Source organism: Pleurodeles waltl, chromosome 6 (assembly GCF_031143425.1).
Source record: "Pleurodeles waltl isolate 20211129_DDA chromosome 6, aPleWal1.hap1.20221129, whole genome shotgun sequence".
NCBI lineage: Eukaryota > Metazoa > Chordata > Amphibia > Caudata > Salamandridae > Pleurodeles > Pleurodeles waltl.
Genome location: NC_090445.1, coordinates 741,824,277 through 741,843,421, shown reverse-complemented (window position 1 = coordinate 741,843,421; position 19,145 = coordinate 741,824,277).

The following is a 19,145-nucleotide window of genomic DNA, read 5'->3' as shown; positions in this document are numbered from 1 at the left end:
GGTGTGGCATCTGTGGGACTAGTACCTGAGCCACTCATTGCCTTGGAAACCGTGCCATCTGGCATTGAAAATTATAACAAAGGTATTTCTGCCACATCCCTTCTAATCCACAAGATGATAATTTCAATTCAGTTACAGAGGGAACAGGGCCTGTAGTACAGCACAGAGATGCCCTAATGCCACTCACAAAAAGGGAGCGCGAAAGGCCTTGAAAGCAAGACACAAGCAAAAAACTAGCTACACCTTGCACTCCTCTGCATCTTCTGTGCAGTGGGCTCCTCCTGACAGTGAGGCCTCAGGATGCAATTCCAACATCCCTCTACCTGTAAACAAGCAGCTTCCTAGTGAAACAAAAACATATTCATTGTTCGATTGTAATTCAGCATCAAAGATTGACCGTAAAGCGGACACTGTTAAAGATACAATACTGCCATCTTCGAATAACCAGCACTCAACTTCAATTTCGGCACCAACCTAAATCCTCCAGTTTTAAATTCTTTCTCTGGCAATATACCACATGAAAACTTTACTACTACTATTACTGGATGTACTACACCTGCTATGCTGAGTGAAGCTTTCAAACCCCTTGGCTTGCAGTTACAAACTTAACTGCCAACCCAACCATTGGTTTTATCTGGGCCATCCCACCAGCCTTCAATGTCAAATGCTGCCTTTGTGTCCTCTTACCCGTGTTCAGACCGTGTAGAGTCTGATAATTCAATAGTTAATTCATCTCCAACTTGTGGGAGGACTTCACTTGACGACAACAGTACCTGGGCAAAAAAAAACTGAAGCAGCAGAAGTGGGAAAACAGAAGCTTGCATGCATATCCAATTTCCTTACGACTAAGCTGGAGTTGATTCCACACTATGGGGGTGATTCTAACCCTGGCGGTCGGTGTTAAAGCGGCGGCCAACCCGCCAACAGGCTGGCGGTAAAAAATATGGAATTCTGACCCTGGCGGGAACCGCCAACACAGACAGCCACTTTAACACTCCGCCCGCCACGGCGGTACAAACAAACAGCGCGGCGGTCACCACCAACAGCCAGGCGGCAGACAATGTACCGCCCACCCTATCACAACTCACCAATCCGCCACCTTTTCCGGGGCGGGAGCACCGCAGATAAAAACACGGCGGAAACAGACTACGAACGGGAAAACGCTCACCACTACGCACTCCAGGAGGAAGGAGGACAGCATGGAACCCGAATTAAACATCCTACCTGCTCTCGTCTACCTTCTCATCTACCACGAGTACGAAGTCCGGCGCAGACGACAACGGTGAGTACTGCACCTACGACACACGGGAGGGGGGAGGACGAAAGGTTACGGGCACACACATATGCGACCCCCCCCCCCCCAACTATGTACACACCAATGCAGAGCAACAAGTCACAGTGACACCACCCAAACACCCCAGAAAAATGCTAGGACATAATCAAATTTGGAATAAATATTTATGTACCAAAAAGGTCCTGAAAAATATCGTACAACCATGAAAGATATTCACAAGAAAACAAATGACATACACATCAGTGTATAACTGAAGTAACAAGTCCTGCACATCCTACGAATTCATCATGTCCGTGGGCCAAAGTTTTGAGAAACAAGGGCAAAGCCCACACAGGAGACCTGAGTCCTTTGGAGAGAACACTGCAGGGGCATCAGATGTAAAAACTACAGGCACCTCAGGGGGAAGGGAAGGGGGGGGCACCACAGCCACATGAGTCCACGACGCCAGATCCACGAGGAGCCACCATGCCCACTGTACCATCCTGGGGAGTGCAAAGCCACAGTCTCTCAATGTCTCTACAGTGGGTGGGCTGCCCACTGGACCATCCTGGGGAGTGCAAAGCCACAGTCTCTCAATGTCTCTACAGTGGGTGGGCTGCCCACTGGACCATCCTGGGGGGTGCAAAGCCACAGTCTCTCAATGTCTCTACAGTGGGTGGGCTGCCCACTGGACCATCCTGGGGAGTGCAAAGCCACAGTCCATCAGGTGGATGACAGTCTCCACTGGTCAAGAAGGAGGCATGGTGGGCACAGTGAACCATAAACAGTGATTGAGACGGCGGTGCCCAGCGGAGCGGTGCTTGAGAAGAAGGGCCCAGCGGAGCGGTGCTTGAGAAGAAGGGCCCAGCGGAGCGGTGCTTGAGATGAAGGGCCCAGCGGAGCGGTGCTTGAGAAGAAGGGCCCAGCGGAGCGGTGCTTGACAGGAAGGGCCCAGCGGAGAGGTGGAGAGACAGCGGTGCCCAGCGGAGCGGTGCTTGAGACGGCGGTGCCCAGAGGAGCGGTGCTTGAGAAGAAGGGCCCAGCGGAGCGGTGCTTGAGAAGAAGGGCCCAGCGGAGCGGTGCTTGAGAGGAAGGGCCAAGCGGAGAGGTGGAGAGACAGCGGGGTCCAGCGGAGCGGTGCTTGAGAAGAAGGGCCCAGCGGAGCGGTGCTTGAGAGGAAGGGCCCAGCGGAGCGGTGCTTGAGAAGAAGGGCCCAGCGGAGCGGTGCTTGAGAGGAAGGGCCCAGCGGAGAGGTGGAGAGACAGCGGTGCCCAGCGGAGCGGTGCTTGAGATGAAGGGCCCAGCGGAGCGGTGTTTGAGACGGCGGTGCCCAGCGGAGCGGTGCTTGAGAAGAAGGGCCCAGCGGAGCGGTGCTTGAGAAGAAGGGCCCAGCGGAGCGGTGCTTGAGAGGAAGGGCCCAGCGGAGAGGTGGAGAGACAGCGGGGTCCAGCGGAGCGGTGCTTGAGAAGAAGGGCCCAGCGGAGCGGTGCTTGAGAGGAAGGGCCCAGCGGAGCGGTGCTTGAGAAGAAGGGCCCAGCGGAGCGGTGCTTGAGAGGAAGGGCCCAGCGGAGAGGTGGAGAGACAGCGGGGTCCAGCGGAGCGGTGCTTGAGAAGAAGGGCCCAGCGGAGCGGTGCTTGAGAGGAAGGGCCCAGCGGAGAGGTGGAGAGACAGCGGGGTCCAGCGGAGCGGTGCTTGAGAAGAAGGGCCCAGCGGAGCGGTGCTTGAGAGGAAGGGCCCAGCGGAGCGGTGCTTGAGAAGAAGGGCCCAGCGGAGCGGTGCTTGAGAGGAAGGGCCCAGCGGAGAGATGGAGAGACAGCGGTGCCCAGCGGAGCGGTGCTTGAGATGAAGGGCCCAGCGGAGCGGTGTTTGAGACGGCGGTGCCCAGCGGAGCGGTGCTTGAGAAGAAGGGCCCAGCGGAGCGGTGCTTGAGAAGAAGGGCCCAGCGGAGCGGTGCTTGAGAAGAAGGGCCCAGCGGAGCGGTGCTTGAGAAGAAGGGCCCAGCGGAGCGGTGCTTGAGACGGCGGTGCCCAGCGGAGCGGTGCTTGAGATGAAGGGCCCAGCGGAGCGGTGCTTGAGAAGAAGGGCCCAGCGGAACGGTGCTTGAGAGGAAGGGCCCAGCGGAGCGGTGCTTGAGAAGAAGGGCCCAGCGGAGCGGTGCTTGAGACGGCGGGGCCCAGCAGAGCGGTGCTTGAGAAGAAGGGCCCAACGGAGCGGTGCTTGAGAAGAAGGGCCCAGCGGAGCGGTGCTTGAGAAGAAGGGCCCAGCGGAGCGGTGCTTGAGAAGAAGGGCCCAGCGGAGCGGTGCTTGAGACGGCGGGGCCCTGTTCAGCGGTGCTCTTCTCCACGGCGGGCCCTGTTCAGCGGTGCTCTTCTTCACCGCGGGCCCTGTTCAGCGGTGCCTATCTTCACGGCGGGCCCTGTTCAGCGGTGCTCTTCTTCACCGCGGGCCCTGTTCAGCGGTGCTCTTCTGCACGGCGGGCCCTGTTCAGCGGTGCTCTTCTTCCCCGCGGGCCCTGTTCAGCGGTGCCTATCTTCACGGCGGGCCCTGTTCAGCGGTGCTCTTCTTCACCGCGGGCCCTGTTCAGCGGTGCTCTTCTCCACGGCGGGCCCTGTTCAGCGGTGCTCTTCTTCACCACGGGCCCTGTTCAGCAGTGCTCTTCTCCACGGCGGGCCCTGTTCAGCGGTGCTCTTCTTCACCGCGGGCCCTGTTCAGCGGTGCTCTTCTCCACGGCGGGCCCTGTTCAGCGGTGCTCTTCTCCACGGCGGGCCCTGTTCAGCGGTGCTCTTCTCCACGGCGGGCCCTGTTCAGCGGTGCTCATCCAGCAGGTCAAGGGAGCCAGACCTGGCCTGGACTCCCTGCTCAGTCGCCCTCGGACCGTGACGTTTCTGGACCCTTCGGGGACGGACTCCTGGCCTCCTTAGTGTCCTCCTTCCCAGCTGGGATGTGGCATGTGGGGTCCACCTTCTCCGCGCTCCTGCTGCCCTTCCGCTCCTTTGATGGGGCTCTCGGGCCCTTGCCTCCCCTAGATGGTGTGGGTGGTGAAGTGGCCGCACATTGCTCCTTGGGGGCAGCCCTGTCGGTCCTCGCACGGCGGCCCTTGTTTTTGCGGGTCCTCTTGCCGGGGGGGGGGGCTGGACGTGTCCTTGCTGCTGATCGATGTGTCACTGCTGGCAAAGGGTGGGCTCCAGAACCCATGCACAACAGTGACACCCGAAGCTGGGCTGGTGGTGGCTGCGGTGCTCTTGGGACTCTTTGAAGATGGATGGGGGAGCTCATCGGGGGGAAAGAGGTCAAGGTTAGCCATGAAAAGTTTTTTAGGGCCAAGGTAAAGGGTAGGAGAAGTGGAGATGGAAGTGGAGGTAGAGGAGGTGGTTGTAGGAGAGTCAGGTGTGCTGTCATTGGGTGAAGGTGCTGGTGCTGTAGGCTGTCGTGAGGTGGATGGCTGTTGGGTGGGTGGCTGCCTGCGTTTGTGTGTCTTGGAAGAGGGGGTGACAGACACAGTGGGAGAGGACACAGGGGACGTGTAAATGGCAGTGGGGGTGGTGACTGCACGAGTGTGGACTGTACTGGAGGGTGAGGTGGTGATGGAAGCACTGGCTGATGTTGGGGTGCATGCAGGTGTGAGTGTAGACGTCACAGGGAGGGAGGAGGGAGACGAGGAGGAGGGGGACACAGGGGTGGCAGTGGCTGTTGGCATGTCTGCATCTGGGTGTTGCTTGGGTGAGTGTTTGTGGGATCTGTGGTGCTTGTGTTTGGATGAGCTGCTCTTGGGTGTTGAGGTGTGTGCAGGCTGGTCTGATGGTGTGGATGGGATAGGCTGAGGAACAGGAGACAGAGAAAGGCTGGAGGCAGTAAGAAGAGGGAGGCTGGAAACAGGGACAATGGCTGCCGTCAGTGCTGAGGCCAGAGCAGTGAACGCTTGTTGATGGGCAGCCTGACCCGAATGAATGCCCTCCAGGTACGCATTGCTCTGTTGCACCTCCCTTTGCACACCCTGGATGGCATTCAAAAGGGTCGTCTGCCCAACAATGAGCGTCCTTACCAGGTCAATGAGCTCCGCACTGAGGGCAGCAGGGGCAACAGGGGCAGGGGCTGAGGTGCCTGGGGCGAAGGAGACGCGCGCCTTCCTGGGCGAACGGGCACGGAGCGAAGACTGAGGGGCTGCTGGGAGGGCGGGGCTGGTGCGCTGGGTGGCGGCTGTACCTGTAGAGGCGGGGGCCACGGATGTTGCCGCCACCGCTAGGGAGCTCCCATCCGAGGACGTGTCGCTTTCGCTGCTCTCACCAGCGGTCCCCGTCATGGTGCTCCCCTCGCCCTCCGGATCACTGGTGCCCTCGGTGTCTGTTCCTGGGCCCACCGGGGCCTTGTGTCCTGCAGCTCCCTCGTGCTCCGATGCCAAATCTCCTCCGCCTGATGATGCTAATGCACACATGCACAAGAAGATGAAGAGAAAGGGTGGGGGGAGAAAAAAGAAGACCAGGTTGAGTACATGCAATGTCAACACCGTTGGCGGAGAGGACAGACACAGGAGCCTAATGCACTAAGCCGCGCATTCGGGGTACACTACTCAGTACTACTGACTAGGACAACAGGCCAAGAGACGTCAAACGCGCACATGGGAGATGCTGGACCTTCAATGGCTGTACTTGTCACCCTACCGAGGTGGGGGCCGGGGGCACAGGGCCATGCCTAAGGGAGAGGACTACACTACAGAAAGCGCCCTGGCCTAATGTCACCCACAGCCCTCCTCCCCCACCCAGACGCCTCCACTGCGCAGAAAGATAGGAGAATGTGCTGATACTCACCCCCTTGTGTCTGCTGTGATGTCTTAAAGCGCCCATCCAATTCTGGGTAGGCCACCGCCAGGATCCGGGACATCAGGGGGGTCATGGTGCGACTGGCACCCCTCCTAGGTTGGGAGGCCATCCCCAGCAGTGTTTCTGCGGTCTTCCTTGTTCCGCGGCGGATGTCCTCCCACCTCTTGCGGCAGTGGGTGCCCCGTCTGTTGTGAACCCCCAAGTTCCGGACTTCCTTTGCGATGGCACGCCAAATCTCGATCTTCTGATGGGCGCTGACCTATTTGACATGTACAGGGTGGAAAGGAGGAAATCATCAATGACCTGCATGTTAGATGTAATTGGCCCCCCCCCCACCAACTTTGCCATATGGCACATGCTCTCATCTGTCGGGCGTTGCACTCCTCATTCGCCCCCCACCCCACCAACTTACATCCACCCCAATCCACACAGGCATAGCCCATTCCATGTGCACCCGGTGTACTCACTTGTTGGTCTGGAGGACCGTAGAGTAGCGCATACTGGGGGAGGACCCCATCCACGAGCTTCTCCAACTCTTCAGACGTGAAGGCAGGGGCCCTTTCCCCAGTCGCAGCAGCCATTGTATCTTCCAGACCGAGGTCACAGCAGCACTTGCAGTATAGGTCCTCTCCTGTGGATGATCAGGTCTCGAGTGATTAAGCAGATAGAAAATGGCGGTCACGCCCGCGGCGGTGCGTACCGCGACCGCCGGCGCACTTCGTCATTGGCTCCTGAAACCCATAGGCTTCAATGTTAACCAATGCGGCTTTGCGCCGTGGTCTTCGACCGCCTACCGCCACGGTGTGCCCCGCCAGCGCATTGACCTCACATCCCATTGTCCCACTTCACAGGTCAGGCAGCCGCCATTTCAAGGGCCTACATGGCTTAATTTTGACTGCGACACACAGGCCTAGGCCTTGCATTGCCACACATACACGCCTTTCAACCCATTGCCATTCTTTAACTGTGCAAGCTGTCTGTACGTACCTGTGGTTTGCCTGACTCTGTGCTCCATGTTGTCCTTCCTAGGCACCGTCCGCTGGGACTTGCGATGAGAAGGAGGAATCCTCGCATGTACCGACCGCTGGTGGACCTATCGACAATGGAAGAACGCCATATAATACTTCGATACAGACTTGACCGTGCCACTATCCATGAACTGTGTGCCCAGCTGGAGCCAGCCCTGATGTCCCCCATCCGCCAACCCACAGGGATTCCCCCTCTGGTGCAGGTTTTGTCAGTCCTCCATTTTTTGGCAAGTGGGTCATTCCAGACCACAGTGGCCATGTCATCTGGAATGTCTCAGCCTATGTTTTCTAAGATTTTGAGCAGAGTGTTGTCTGCCCTGATGAAACTCATGCGGAGCTACATCATTTTCCCAGAGGAAGGTGACTTGCCTACAGTGAAGGGTGATTTCTATGCCCTTGGACATATCCCCAACATCATTGGTGCCATTGATGGGACCCATGTGGCTTTGGTACCCCCAAAAGACGATGAGCAGGTGTACCGAAACAGAAAAAGTTATCATTCGATGAATGTCCAGGTGGTCTGTTTGGCTGACCAGTACATCTCCCATGTAAATGCCAAGTTCCCAGGGTCAGTGCATGACGCGTATGTGATGCGAAATAGCAGCATCCCCTATGTGATGGAGCAGCTACAGAGACAACGTGTGTGGCTAATAGGTGACTCTGGTTACCCCAACCTGCCTTGGCTACTGACCCCAGTAAGGAATCCCCGGACCAGGGCAGAGGAACGGTACAATGAGGCCCATGGGCAAACTAGGAGGATCATCGAAAGGACCTTTGGCCTCCTGAAGGCCAGGTTTAGGTGCCTGCATATGACTGGGGGATCCCTGATGTACTCACCAAAGAAGGTGTGCCACATCATCGTTGCCTGCTGTATGCTTCACAATCTGGCATTGCGACGTCAGGTTCCTTTCCTGCAGGAGGATGGTGCAGATGGTGGTGTTGAAGCAGCTGTGGAGCCTGCGGAGAGTGAAGAGGAGGAAGACTCAGAGGACGACACAGACAACAGGGACAGAGTAATAGAACAGTATTTCCAGTAGCACACAGGTAATAATCACCCATGCCATTTTACATTTCCTGAAAGCCTCCTGCATCTCAACTTTGTCGGTTTCCCCCCAGACCTATAAACATGATGTTTGATTTTCCCTTCCCTTTTCTGTGCTGTATGAGCCACTGCGTGACCTCGGCTTGGTTGGCCCATGGACTAATGCTAAGTTACCTCAGTATGTGTAATTCACAATGTTAATTATACGTAATTGATATGTAATGTGTCATACATTTGTAAATAAGACAGGCTGAGTCCTGATTGATTTCAGTGCAATGTGTGATTTATTATTAGTGCATAGATATTGGTACATGATAGTGAAACAGTGATGGGTGGGGGTGGAGTAATGTCCATGGCGGAGTCCAGTTCTCAGTCTCACAGGTGCATTGTCCATATGCCTGTGGCAGGATGGAGCAGGGACAGTTCAAGGTTGGACAGGGTGGCAATGTGGAACAGTGGGAGGACTTCAGGGGGTATGTGATGCTGGCGGGGGACTTGACATCCTACTCTGTCCTTTTTTTTTGATCTCAGGCTCCTTTTGCGGGGCGGTTGTTGTTCAGCAGGAGGTGGGGTTCTGGTGGGCTGTCGTTGTGGTGGGGCCTCCTGTCCACTAGCGCCGGCGGAGGTGGTAGGCTGTTCCTGTTCCTGGCTAGTGACAGGGGCCCTGTGTGATGCCACATGGTCCCGAAACGTGTCCTCTATACGGTTCAGGGCCTGGACTATGCTCCCCATAGCGGTTGAGATGTTGCTGAGTTGGTCGCTGAACCCCATGTAGCGTTGCTCCTGCTGTGCCTGGATCTCCTGGAACCTGGCCAGTACCGTCGCCATCGTCTCTTGTGAGTGGTGGTAGGCTGCCATGATGGTGGTGAGGGCCTCTTGGAGAGTGGGTTCCCTGGGCCTCTCCTCCCCCCCCTGTCGCACAGCAGCCCTCCGAGTTGCCCTGTTTCCCTGGGCCTCTGTCCCCTGGACGGTGTGCCCACTCCCACTGCCCCCAGGTCCCTGTTGTTGTTGGATTGGTGGGTTACCCTTGGGGCCCTGTAGTGGTAGACACACCGCTGCTTGACCTGTCCTAGAGACAGAGGCATGGGCCCGCTGGGTGGGAGCTGTGCTGTTGTTCCCAGAGGGGGTTGGGTCTGCAGTGGCCTGTGTCTGGGTGAGGGGAACCGACTGCCCAGAGGTCCCCGATGGTCCGGGCTGGTCGTCAGGTTCCAGGTCGACAGAGCTGCTGTCATCACTAGGGGCCTGTTCCGGGGGTGGCATGGACATTTCTGGTCCCTCCTGACCGGTGTGTTGTCGTTCGGGTCCTGCATGGGGTAAGAGGGTATGGTTATTGTTTCTGTGTGTGCATTAGCTTGCGTTTTATGGGTGCCCTTGTCCCCCAGTGCTGGCATTCCCTTGGGGGAGGTGTTGTGAGGGTGTTTTGTGGGGGGGGGGGTGATAGGTATGTGCAGTGGTCATGCTTAGGTGATGGGTGTCCATAGTTTGGGGGTGGCATGCAGGGGTTGGTGTTGGGTGGGTTGTGCTGGGGAGACATTCTCAGGGAGGATGTGTGCTGGGGGGTTGGGGGTGAGGGTGGGGGTTAGCATGCTGGGGGGGGGGTGAAGTGGTTGGCCTTGTACTTACCAGAGTCCATTCCTCCGTGTACTCCAGCAAGGCCATTGGGATGCAGGATGTTGAGTACCTCTTGCTCCCATGTTGTGAATTCGGGTGGAGTGGGTGGGGGTCCCCCGCCAGTCTTCTGCACTGCGATGTTGTGTCGCGAGACCATCGAGTGCACCTTCCCCCGTAGGTCGTTCCATCGTTTGCGGATGTCCTCTCGATTTCTGGGATGCTGTCCCACCGCGTTGACCCTGTCCACGATCCGCTGCCAGAGCTCCGCCTTCCTTGCTATGGTGGTGTGCTGGACCTGTGAGCCGAAGAGCTGGGGTTCCACTCTTATGATCTCCTCCACCATGACCCGGAGTTCTTGGTCCGAAAAGCGTGGGTGCCTTTGTGGTGCCATGGGGTGGTGTGTATGAGGTGTGGGGTGGTGTATGTGTGATGTGTGTGTTGGTGTGTGGTGCTTTGTGCTTCTATGTGGTGTGTGTGATGTTGCGGTGTGCCTCTGTGTGTCTGGCTATCTATTCTCTGATGTGTCTCTCTCTCTCCTTCATCTCTGGTTTTTGTTGGTAGGGGTTTGTGGGTGATGTGGGTGTGTGTTTTATATGGTATTGGATGTGTGGGAGTGGTGTGTGTATGTGTTTCAGGTGTGTGCCTTTCAAATTGTCCAATGTGGTAGGGGTTTGTAAAGGTGTGTGTATTTTGACCGCGGCGGTGTGTACCGCCAATGGAATACCGCGGTTGAATGACCGCCGCGTCGATTTGCGGGTCATAATGGGATGGGCGTATTTCTGTTGGCGTGGCGGTGGAGGTTTGGTCTTCTCCAGTTTACCGCTGGCCGCTGATGTGGCGGACTGCAGTGGAGGGCGGATTTTCGGAGGTTTTGCAGTTGTGGGTCAGAATGTCCGTGGCGGCTGACCCCGGCCGCGGCGGTATTGTGGCGGCCTTCTGACCGGCGGTAAGCGGCTTTTACCGCCGAGGTCAGAATGACCCCCTATGTTTCTAGTAGCACATACAATGCTCTTAACAGGAGCATAATTCTGAACCTTCTTGGGTCAGTGGCGAGCACCAGATATCATAACAGCACACACCTGGAGTCAGTAGATTTTAGGGACAACCCAGCCTCGAAGTTTGACAACATCATCATCACTACTTGGATTTCACCGGACCTAGCCAATCTTGTCTGGCAGCTGAAAGATAAGAATTTAATGTGGGAAATTGAGCTGGCACCAGTGCTACCGCCTGGCTACCCTAGTCCGCTGTTGCCACGCGTCAGTAAGCCTAATGAATCTGAAAGATTACTGAGCTGAGCCATCAGGTCAGATTTCTGCAAGTGCCAACCCATATCTCTGACAATTATAAGTATGCATACAGAGGGCCACTACCAAGAACTTATTTCGCAAGCACGCCAGGTACAAAGTGACATCATTAGATAAAGAGCCCTTGAACTGCCCACACGTATGTGAAGCCATGGTAGGATGTGCAGAACGTCTCCTCTCAAGTGCAACTGTACCTCTCCTAGTAACTGTAGTGGAATGCAACTTTTGCCAATTGGGTCTTGCTTGCTCTTGCACACAGCTACAGAACCAGCTCCAGAAACTAATTGTGGTGCTCCCACTAAACATTTTCCCAAGCAAGCCACCAGCGGAGCTAACACCCGGCAGGGGGGGCGGTCCACAGGGATTGGTCAGTATATTGATTTTAGGCTCACCCGGGAAAAGGGCAATACAATACTAACCACATTGCTAAGTGGACACGATTTAGCATCCAATCACACCAAAAAAAAACAGCAAAACTTAAAAATTGTCCTTTTGGGTCTGGAACATTGCTGGAATTTAAGGGAAAATTGAGAACCAGTCCTGGACCAACTTTTTGGCTTTGTGGGCTCTTCCATGATATTATGTTTCAAGGAAACATGGACTGTGTTCCCTGTTCATATTAATGGTTTTAAAACGTTTCATTCAGAAGACTACTCAGGAGTTGGTTATTTCCTACTTAACCACCATACCCAAACAGCAATGGACTGAATATCCCTGTATATGTAAACATTTATAAATTCATTATATGTACATATCTAGATATATGTATTTCCTTACACAAATACTTTACTATTTTATCTTAAAGTATATACATACTCTTAACGCCTGTTTGAACAAATTTTTTTTTTCCTTAGGGTGGAATGTATATATGTCTGTCTGTAGATGTATGTATATGTGTATTATGTACATGTGTTTGTATATATGTGTATATTATTCTACGCTTAACATGTTCATAGGTCATTGCATAATGTTTAATATAAGTTGTTTGATTGGATGCTTAAGAGTCTCTGTTTTTATTATTTACTAGATTGCAATAGGTAAATATAATTTTAACTATTTATCTACAAGCATTTCACTATTGAAATATTGAGGAAAGATAAAATAATGTTATAAAAGTACACAAATAAATTAACTTCATATACTGCAAATCTTAAAAGTCTGTGTTTATACGATACAACTTAAATCTCAATATATTATATTCCTTGCACATATATATATATTCTTGCTATGTAGTCATGTATCTATATATTTATTACTTTAGTCCTACTGTACAAGGGGAAAAGAACAAAACAATTATTCTTGAAAGCTTTACTCTGTTTCACCATCACCCTATACCCCCATCAATCTGTCCTGTATCCCCACTCTCTGACTCATCCCAAACCCATTCTACTAGTAAGATCTCCAAAATAACCTTTCCTATGCTCTTCCTTTCTCTACCCCTCCTGGCTCACCCCAAACCTCAGTGTACTACTATGATCTCCCAAACAACCCTACTAAATTCTCCCTCCTTCATCTCTCCTTTACTCATCCCAAACCTCATCTTGGTACTATGATCTCCCAATGAACACTTATGGATTCTTCCCTTCTCTATACCTCTATTGTTCTATTCAACCCAACTAACAACCTCATGTCCGCCACTCAAATTAAATCATGCCTCCATATACTAATAGCAATATTGTACTCATATTCCCTTAATCCACCACTAATCATTTTGGGTTCTGGAATGGCGTGCTACTTGCTGAAGAGCACTTCAGTGCCTCATCGTGGGTAGTAAGCTCTATATAAATACAATTACAGTTTACCTGCAACTCCCTCCTCATCTGGGGGTGGCCTGGCGATTTAAATCCCACCTATGTTCACTGTCGAACTTTTCCTATATGCAGCCATTACACCATTTTATCAGGTCTTCAGCTTGGAATTTGTGTCAGGTTTCTGACTGGGCATTATTAATTTTTATGATAACATTCCATCAGCAGACAAAGGTCGTGAATTGTCAAATTTAGACCTTGACTTGAAATCACTCAGCTCTAGAACTTGTAGTGAGCTGGGTTTGATGTGAGGGGGTGATTTTAATGTCAACCTCTGCCCCCCTGTGTACAAAGATGCTTGTGGTTTATCAGATGTTGAAGGGAATGCTCTATTTCATTTTGCTTAATATCTAATTGGGAAAAACATTAATTATTTGTTGACAAAATTCAATAAGTGCTTTGCTAATGAATATAGCACAATGAATGGTTCCTTCCCAAGAACCTTCCAGGGCAAGGGCGAAGGCTCCAGAATCGATTTTATTTTACTGTCTGCTTACTTAGCAAAAAATGCGAGGAGACATCAACTGTACAATCTCGCTTTTAGCGATCATCTTCCTCAAAAACTTATTATGGACATTACCAGGAATGCAGCTTCGGTATGAGATGTTTGGGGTGTACAACCCCCTAATAAATGTACTCTGGATTCTGTATTGAATAGTTGGCTCCAGGTGCTTAGTCGGGTATAGTGAGGTGTCTGTCGGTTTTCACATAGGATTTTTACATGCACACACAGACTAAATCACGCACGTACTCTCACTTCTGCTTTGAAGCTCTGGAAAAATGATGGTTATTTTACAAAATATTTTGAGTACTGCTAACAACCCGCACTGCTGTCCCTTTCCTCTGCCCCTTAAGCCCCCCTCATGTGCTGCTTCTCAGAAAATGTATATTACTATGATATGTCAGCGTGATGGTTGGGAAATATAAAACTCCCCCCTCCGAATCTTACTGACCACGACACGACCTGAACATTACTACTGTCTGGAGCCTGTGTGCTCTGCCAGGAGGATTACTGGTATTGCTGCACAAAGGAAAAAGTGTACTCGCATTAGGTGGGAGCATGTTAACATTGACATCTTCATTTCCCAATTGGTCAAGGGAAAACGCACACTTTTTGAGGCCTGCCTACATGCTGAGGCCAATGAAGCTAGCATAAAGCAAGCTTTCATAGTTATTTCAGAGGCAATGCCAAGGTCATTATGTAGAATAGTCGGAGAGGTCCCAGGTAAAAAAAGGGGTTGGTTTTATGCAGCCTGCCCAAGATCTCATACACAGCTGATGACCTCTGTTCATAATCAATCCAGGTCTGCTTCTGAGGTCGCATGCTGTAGAAAGACCTATAAAATGATGATTAAAGCAAGGGAAAATGACCTCAGATTGAAAGCCTGGAATTATCAGAAGGCCTTCTTAGAGTGTCATTAACCAACTACTTCTCTATTGCGTAGAACCCATGATCGAGTCTGCCGTATCCTGCCATGAGTGGGCACCTATTTTGGGGAGGTTTACTCCACCATCGATGATATAGGTGCAGACAACATTTCCTCAATTCCAGCAAAGTACTGTTTCCTCCTAAATGACTGTCCCTTACTGGAAGAGGTGTTAGTAGCCATTCGGTCCAGGTCCCTTTAGACTTCTTCTACTAGAGTAATATCGATTTCTGGGTTTTCTTGGTATACAACCTCTTATGGAGTGCTAGCTCGTCCACTAAGATACCGTCATGGTCAGGGGTGCAACTATACACAACTTTCAGGGGGGAGTGGCGGGGGGTAACACTTTGAACAATGGAACCAGAGCAATGTTTAGCACCAGAGTGAAAATTACTTGTGTGGCTCCTTTTACTACTGTGGGAAACTGCATAATAAGAGTCCTTTTCTGAGCAATATGTGCTCAAAGATGCATTTTAAATCACAACAGATTTCTAAAATTGGTGTGAGCTAAACATCGTTTATGCTATTTAAGGGTTTCCTTGAAAAAGCTTTAACAAAATTGATGGAAAATGTTACATTTTAATACACATTGGGCCAACAGACCGTTTTCATGTTTTTTGCCTGGGTCCAGTTGCATTTGTTTTAACCTCTAAAAAACAACTTTATTTAAGATTTTTTATTACCCTCCCTAAAAATAATATTTCAGAATATCGGTAGCAAAAGGTGCTGTATAAAAATATTTCTTAACGTATTGTTTTGTTCATACTGTAATTCCCGGCACACTATATATATACATTGCATGGTAAGATGTTAGTACAAGAGACAATTCTCTTGCTGCCAGGAGTAAAAATCATCCATGTCCATGCAACATAACACATTGAATGTTGAAGCTGTACTTCTGGGTACTACATAAAAAATCCTTAGTTCAATCTCCCATCATATATTCATGGTTTTGACTGGTTTGGTCACTAGTATACTCTGAAATGCAACCTGCATTTGGAAAGAAGTTGGCAATAATAACACAAAACTCACAGAAACACATCACAAAGTGAGAATATCCATGGTACCCTCAAAGCACACATTGACCTCGATCAGGAATGACCAGTATTAGAGGAGGCTACAACTGGCAGGCCATTGGACAGCCCTTGCACTGTCCTTGCTCTGATCTCAGGAGTCATGAAGGCAGAGGTATGCTAGAATAGTAAACATAGGTCTACAATTCCTGCTTTATTTACTGGTTTTGCCTCTGGCTAGTCTTTGGGTTGTAAACAATAGGTTCTTGAATGGTTAAGGATAGATGAAGGGGTCAACCATGTGATGGGAATGGTGGTCAAATGGTGTGTGATGTCACTTCCACTGCCAGTAGCATTTTACAGAAGTGCAGCACAGAACTGAAACTCAAACTTGCACCAAACCTAAGAACACTAGTAGCGAATACATTTTTAAATCTTAAAATAGCTGGTTCCAGTATTTGCCAAACATGCATGAAGATTAACTGATACAACTGAAAGTCTGTGGATTTTTAACATATGTTGTAGAAGTCTTGTGTCTGGAAAGGAATAAATAATTAAGAGGAATGCCTAGCAGCACCGTAATAAAGTACTTCCAGAAATAATGGCACAGATGTCAGAGTGGCTTCTCACAGGAGTGATGGGGCTAAATCAGAAACATTGATAACAAATTGATTTGGATAAATCGGAATAATCCCAGTATGTGAAAAATAATGATTTGCCAATATGTAGTGTTTACTGGGTTGCTTTAAACAGGAAATTGATTTGATCAGTTTGTCCTGCAAATTTAATCCCACCCATGTTTGATTTTCAGATGTAGAATAATGTTTTTACTGAGCAGGTGGTAATTATTTCAAGGCAGCAAACACCTCTGCTTAGTTTTGTCTTTTTCAAGCACTGGCCTATATTCTAACCTACTTCTGGCCCTTCAAACCTGTTAAATTGCTACTACAATTTAACATCAATAACCCTAATGCTTTCTGTCCTCTCACAAGCCAGGCTCTCCTTCCAATCCTCCCCATTCAGACAGGGGACACAGTTAAATGCAATTGTTAGAAGAAGGCTCATGAGAGGCATGACTACAGCCACTGTGCAGTAACCTGGTGATCTACTGCCTCCATGGACCTTTCTCTGACCTGCCTTAGCAAGTCTTGAACTGTATACAATGATTTGTACTCTCTGTCACCCCCCCCCCCCCCAATATTTTTCAGTGCCACTTTAAACCATGACAGCAGCCTTTTTTACCAGGCCATGAAAACTACCATATCCCTCTCCTGATCACTCCTGTCATCTGTCATATTTCTTTTATCTTCATTCCCAGTCTGTTGGTCATATGGCTAAAACCAGATACCTATAGAGAAATATTGTTCTTCTTAGTGAGATAATAATGTCTTGGGGCATACCCACTCTATCCAAACTTTCCCGTCTTCATTTCCTATCCCTTGTGTCCTACGCTCTTTTCTCCATCTCCCTCTTTTCTATCTCCTTTGGCACATTTAGGTGACCTTAAGGGGGCTTAAAGCGCAATACAAACATACCACAAAACTTCCTATGTTGACAACATGCCATTTAATCTTCAGATCAGTGGCCATCGGATTAATGTAACAATATCATATGAAGTATATGCAACATTTCTGACTGGCTCGGAAATAGTGTGCTGAATTTGAACACAGACAAAATGGAGATTATTCTTTTGGATACTCTGGCCACCAATGAGAACTATTGTGGGAGTTCCCATCAAACAGAAGGACAGTGTTAAAACTTGATTTTTTTGGGAACTATGATGAGTCAGATTCCTGTCAACACTAGAAAACATTTCACTTTCACCCTGAGATCATGTACGAGGTACAGGGTGGTACGGTGATAGAGACTTGTACTGATTATGACAACACTCTTTACAGAGGTCTCAAATGCAAAATATATAGCCTGTTCAAAACCCTGTTGTAAGACTGATTTTTGCACAGAGGGAGGGCCAAATCCTAACAGATTAAAGCATAAGAAGGCCATCAGAAGACTAGATGGTACACAGTAAAAGTGTTAAAGGCAGTCATAGCCCAAAGGCATCAGGCTTGGAGATAACAAGACAATTGGAGAAGAAACACCCAAGCAGTAGCAGATGATAAGTGCTCTACAATCAACAGAAGTTTCTCACTGTGGGCAAGGAGTAGAACTAAATGCAAGAAGTCCAGATTGTATAAGGCAGCCCAGGGGACAAACTCCAGCACCATTTATGGAACCAGCAGCTGGCATCCACACATAACTACTCCACCATGGTGGAGGAAGTAGGGTCGCGAGCATAAGACCAGAAGCATGGTAAACAAACTGCAGCAGGAAGGAAATTAAACTGAGATAATGTAAATAGGTTGCCAGCTTTCAATGTGGCACAGGCACTCCACAAAAATGGATACACACAGTCTGCAACAGCATTTCCCCAGGATCTATAAATAGATACAGCGGAATCTGCTGCTTCAAGTGGGAAAGCAGGTGCTGAGGCCACCACAATACTGCTGCAATTTGGGATCATGAGTCAAATTCCTTAGTTGTATGTTGGGTTGCCAGCTCTTCATGGCATTATTCCACCACTAAGCCCTGATTCTGAGCAAAACAATGCCTGCAGCAGGATTTCAGCCTCAACATGGTGGGATAGTGTAGTGAAATCAAAAGCCAAGCCCGCCCTCTGCTTCTATGCCCGGGGAACAGAATTCTTCAGAGTAATTCTGGATCCCTGCAGGTTAAAAGGACTGAGGAGCAGTGTTGATCTGGCCAGTCGGGCACCCTGGCTGTGAAATGGGCCAACTTGAAAGGGCGAGTGTGTAGGTTTTTTTTTACCTGTGGGCTATGAGGGGACCTAAAATCTTCCTCTCACACTGGCTCCTTCGATCCAACCAATGTGCAGTGCCAGATTCCTCAACTCAGCACAATGGCCCTAGTGCTCCCTGCAGTACAACTGAGCATGCATGTGACACATGCTCAGGGGCCACGCCTCTCTGCTTAAAGCCTGAAGGAATCCCGGAGAGCCTGTTATTGCCGTCACCAGGCCTTAACTGTTAGACATGCGTGCGGCGAGCAGTGTCTTTCCTACAATCCGACCTGCATGTGAAAGTACTTCAAAGGTACAGCAGGTGTCGCAAGATTGTACAAATCCAAGCATGCTCCTTATATATAGCAATGGCATGTGCCAGTAGCTACGTAGACTCAAGACGAATATATCTCGTCACAATCCAAAATATCATCTCTACAAGCACTTGGCACATTCAGGGTTTGCGCCTCCCCCAAGGACTCCTTACTTGAGAGGCACAGTTCCAACGTATCACTGAGGCAGCACCAGTAATGTAAGCCGGTGCCTAGGACACCACCCAGCACAGGAATGCTTCGTCAATATCCCTCGTATTTGCACAAAAGTTCCTGCATGTTTTGAGGTGCTTGGACTTCCTATCTTCGTTGCCAAAATGTGTTGTCTCAGTAAGGAGGCTCAGAAGATGAGAAGTAAACAGGTAGGTCTTTATTCAAGCACCTCAGACACCAACTGCCAGATTCGTTTCTTCCTATCCACAACATTTCCTCTCCCTACATCATCAGGTTCTGTTACATCATGACATTCTAAGGTGAGAATGGAAGACTCACCTCATGCACAATATACCACAAACAGCATGGCCAATCATTGCTATAAGCAGTCTACCCTGCAGCGATGCAGCAGCCAGCACCTCCTCCTCTTCCTGCCATCACCCCTACTCCATGCACAACTTATTATCCACATAGCTAAAATGCAATTGAAAATTTGCCTAATATATTTCAGAAAACGTTACATGTATTAGAAGCGT